At 45.2% G+C, this 4538-nt stretch overlaps 1 non-coding gene across 1 annotated transcript; it reads left to right on the forward strand.

The window, feature by feature from the left end:
* Positions 1-1124: 1124 nt before the first annotated feature.
* TRNAP-UGG (transfer RNA proline (anticodon UGG)) lies at positions 1125-1196 on the forward strand. Its single transcript has one exon. It is a non-coding gene; the product is annotated as a tRNA-Pro (tRNA).
* Positions 1197-4538: the final 3342 nt, after the last annotated feature.

The following is a 4538-nucleotide window of genomic DNA, read 5'->3' on the forward strand; positions in this document are numbered from 1 at the left end:
CTAAAGCAGTGATCTAAACGCTCTTTCATTTCATTTCAGAGGGGAGCGTAGATTGTGGAGCAGGATGCAGTGAAATTTGATCTCTCGCCACACACAAGTGCGCTGTATTTACTTATTTAGAGGAAAAGCGGTATGCCACTGCTAATTGCTGGATGGCCAGATCAACTGGAGCACACCTGCACAAGTTAGTGTATGTTTTCTTTCAGATTTATATGATTGAAATCTCGGTGTTGCTGAACAAGATGAAGAAAGTTGTGCACAATTAAGCTGGAAGATTTGGCAGTAAGCTATTCCTATTCCTGTCTATCGGCCAGCATGTACCAGCACTGGCTAGCTGGTGGCACATAGCCACATACCAGAGACTATAACTGATCAAGCAGGCAGCATCGATATTGCCGACACCTACCAAAGGGACTCAAATCTGCGTGATCCTGGTCAAGAACATCCAAGGAGCGTACGTACCGTGGTCGGCGGCGGAGGGGCCACTGGCTGCTCCCGGGTGCAGGTGCACCCGCATCAACAATACACATGAAATAAAATATTAAACAAGAAAGAAAAAATCTGAATTTTTTTGACATCAAACTAGATCAATAGATTTAGCTTTCTGCAAAATTTCGTGACCAAATAACATTTGAGAAGCCCTCAGAAAAAAAAAACAAAATCACTCCTCAAAAGTGAACAAAACTTTGAACACAGATTTGTTTTTTTTTTTCCGAGGGCTCCCCGAATGTTATTTGGTTACGAAATTTTGCAAGCAACTAAAACTTTTGATCTAGTTTGTTGTTCCAAAATTTCAGATTTTTTAAATTTTGTTTTGTACCTTTTTTAGGTGTACTGTTCATGCGGGTGTAGGTGCACCCTGGAGTAGAAAATCCAGTCTCCGAGCAGTAGCCGCCGTGACGGTTGCGGGCTTGCGGCGCGATGAAGGAGTAGGAGCCGTCGGGTGGTGGAGGCCTCTTGAGATGGCGATATCGCTGCCGGCGCCGGCAGTGGAAGTCCATCTACTCTTCTGTAGTTCTGTTCACCGGCCTCGCTTGATCAATCCAAGGAATAAAGGGTGTCTCGACTCTTTTGGAGCTTAATCACGTGATTAGTACGACTTGTAATGATAATTACCAATTATAGGGCGTTTGGTCTAGTGGTATGATTCTCGCTTTGGGTGCGAGAGGTCGCGAGTTCGATTCTCGCAACGCCCCCACCTTTTTTTCTTTTTTTTCTTCGGACGTGAAGAAAACTAGTACATTTTTTTTGAAGGACATGAAAAGTTGTCACTACGAATAACATAATTTTCTCACAAGATATACAGACAAAATCATCTATGTAGTTCGGTCCGTTACCAAATCTATATATATATCTATATCTATACCTAATATTAAAGGGCGGAAGTTTTCATAATTCTCATACGTCATCCCATTTATATCCGTTGATTTTGTTTTAACCATGAAGATTGACGGTTGAGATTTTCCGAGATAAACACCGGGTCATTAGGTGTTTCCAGGTGGTTCCGTCTGCTCGTCCATCACGTAACCAACACCGTAAAGCTAATCCCCTTGATTTTCTCCTCCCAAATCCCTTTGCCAGATTTCTTCTCGAATTGAAGAACATGAGGTCAGCAAGGTGCAGCCATTGGAGGGCGAGCGTAAGTTCCACGTTACTGGCAGAGGACGAGCCAGCCTACCCAAGGTTCACCGCCGACGAGTTTGACCACTTCCCTGGGATGACGCATGGCTTTCCATGACGATCGACGTAGGCGGCTTCGGCCTGATACTGCGGAAGCACGGCCTTGTCATGGATCACGTCATCGATGCCTTCATGATGGATGCCACGGGGAGGCTCCTGGACAGGGCCGCTATGGGGGAGGACACTTGTGGGTCATCCCAGGCGGCAGGGGTGGGAGCTTCGGCATCGTGGAGTCCTGGAAGTTCCAGCTCGTGTGCGTGTCCGCGAGCATTACCATGTTCATCATCCATCGGCCAAGAAACGAATCCGCGAGCGATCTCATCACCGAGTGGCAACATGTAGCGACATCATCCTCCGGGTCGTCGTGCAGAACCAAGACACGCAGTTGGAGTCCCTGTACCTCGGCAGGTGCGCAGGCGTCGTCGCGACAATGACCAAGATGCTCCAGGAGCTGGGCGTGACGCGACACGAAAGCATTGAGGTGAGCTAGATCGAGTCCTTCCTCTTCTTGGCGTTCTACTACACAGGGAAGCCGATGGAGCTGCTCCTTGACAGGGGCACCAAGCCCGACAGGTACTTCAAGGGCAAGTCGGACTTCATGGACGAGACCATCCCGAGGGACGTGTGGGAGAGCACGTGGAACTGGTTCATGGAGGATGGGGATGGGCTTCTCATCCTCGACCTCTTCAAGATGGACCAGGGGGCTGCATTGGGAGATGGAGCCGTATGTCCAAGAGCCCGAGGGACACGTACGTGAACTAAACTACTTGGACCTCGGCGTGAGCAAGTATGGTGGTGAGTGGTGACAGCGCCAGGACCAGCTATGAGAAAGTGAGAGTTTGGAGTGAGGCGTACTTCAAGGATAACTTTGAGAGACTTGCGGCGGTGAAGGCCAAGTAGATCTCACTGATTTTTTCAGGACCGATTATCAGGTGGCAATGGCACGACGCGGAATTGCAATGGCACATCTACGTCCATGACACCTCTGCTGTCCACGTGCACCTCCACATGCAAATTAAATCTTTCTTCTGCTGGCTGCGTCGTTTTTGTTCCAGAATTCAGATGCCTAAGGCCCGACCTCATCTACGCCCATGACCCCTCTGCAATCACACATCTACTGCATGGTGTGATTGTGATCTGTGCAATGAATGGCTGCAGAGGGGAAGGGGCTGTCGTTCCGTTCAGCAGGGGCTGCAGCTTCTACGGCTGTGAGCCCGACCCGCATCAACAGCAGCAGATTCAGATGGTTTATGCACATTCATTCATTCACTCACCAAATTGATTTGAATTTTGAGGTACGATTTTCCACCTTGCAAGGTTTGTGATATCTTACATATTGCAACTCTATCATCTTTCAATACCATGATATGCATGCATCTCTCTTTGGTTCTCAAATAAGAACTGCAAGTATTTCACTTTGCACGGTAGATAACGTGCAGTGTAAGGTCGGTGCTGTAAGTATAAAGTGTAGGCAGATCAAGATGCGAGTTTGTTTAATTTTGACTCCAAGCATGATATACTAGATAATTAGAGACAATCATCTTGGGTAAAAATATAGCAAAAGTATACTCATATAGGCCAGGTTATCTTCTAGCAAAAACATAGCCGTAATTTCTTCTCTGTCCATTCCTCTTTCTTTCTTCTGTGTTTTTTTTTCCGCAACGGTGGGCTCCCCTGTAAGATGATTGTAATGAGATATATTAGTAGTGATTGGACATTCTGTATTTTGTGATGTACATATACTGAAGGATATTAGCATTGTCTTTGAACTGTTATTTGTTGAATCAGCAACATTGTATTAGGGAGTTCGTCAGCTGCACACATACTGATGCTTAACTGCTGCTTTGACTTATTTGGATAGCATCAGTGGTCGGACGTGTATATGCATGTTTATTCACGCAACTCCATGGCTCTGTGCTTCATCCAGTTGATCCATTTGTATGATGCATATGCTCATTCATGTGCTGTCATAGTTACTCCTCACCGTTCTGGTCAGTGTTTTTGCCAGAGGGCGGTCATACTCGAGGAAGACATTTAGGTAAATCCGAGCACTAGCGTTTACCTAATTTTTTAGGTAAACATGATTATTCATATTTAGTTGCTTCTTTATTTTCAGAGCAAACTGTAATTTGCAACTAATCAATTATTTATTTGTTTTCATAAGATTTTAGTGAGAAGAATATTATAAAAATACAATTTTATCATTATTTTAGCTCTTGCTATCATCCATTGCAACTACATCGCGCACCCACAAACACATGGAGATTGTCTTGGCATAAAAATATCATGTCCGACTGGCCTATCTAGAGAGATGAAAGGGTGAAAAAGCAACATAACACGTGGGGTGCCATGTGAAATTGAGGACGTGAAGTCTTCTGTGTTTATTTGGTTAGTGTCATGTGCTGTTTTTTTTCCTTCTCCAGTTACAGTGCATGGGTATGTTTCCTACCACTGGTGGAAAAACAGGCTTCCGTCCAGCCCCATAAGTCGCGAAGCTGTAGGAACCGCGACTAATGGGACCTTTAGTCGCGGTTCTGGAGGTGAACCGCGACCAAAGGCCTGGGCCCAGGGCGCTCGGTGGCCAGCTGGCGCACGTGAGGGTCTTTAGTCGCGGTTGGCCAGGACAACCGCGACTAAAGGCCTTCGGGCACCTTTAGTCACGGTTTGCCAGGCCAACCGCAACTAAAGCCCCTCCCCTATTTTTCTGAATTTTTTGATATATTATTTGTATTTTTAACATATTGAATTGAATTGAATTAGTTTTATTTTTCTGAATTTTTTGATATATTATTTGTATTTTTAACATATTGAATTGAATTAGTTTTATTTTTCTTAATTTTTTGATATATTATTTGTAT

This window comes from Triticum aestivum, unplaced genomic scaffold, assembly GCF_018294505.1.
Source record: "Triticum aestivum cultivar Chinese Spring unplaced genomic scaffold, IWGSC CS RefSeq v2.1 scaffold7A_scf_3554, whole genome shotgun sequence".
NCBI lineage: Eukaryota > Viridiplantae > Streptophyta > Magnoliopsida > Poales > Poaceae > Triticum > Triticum aestivum.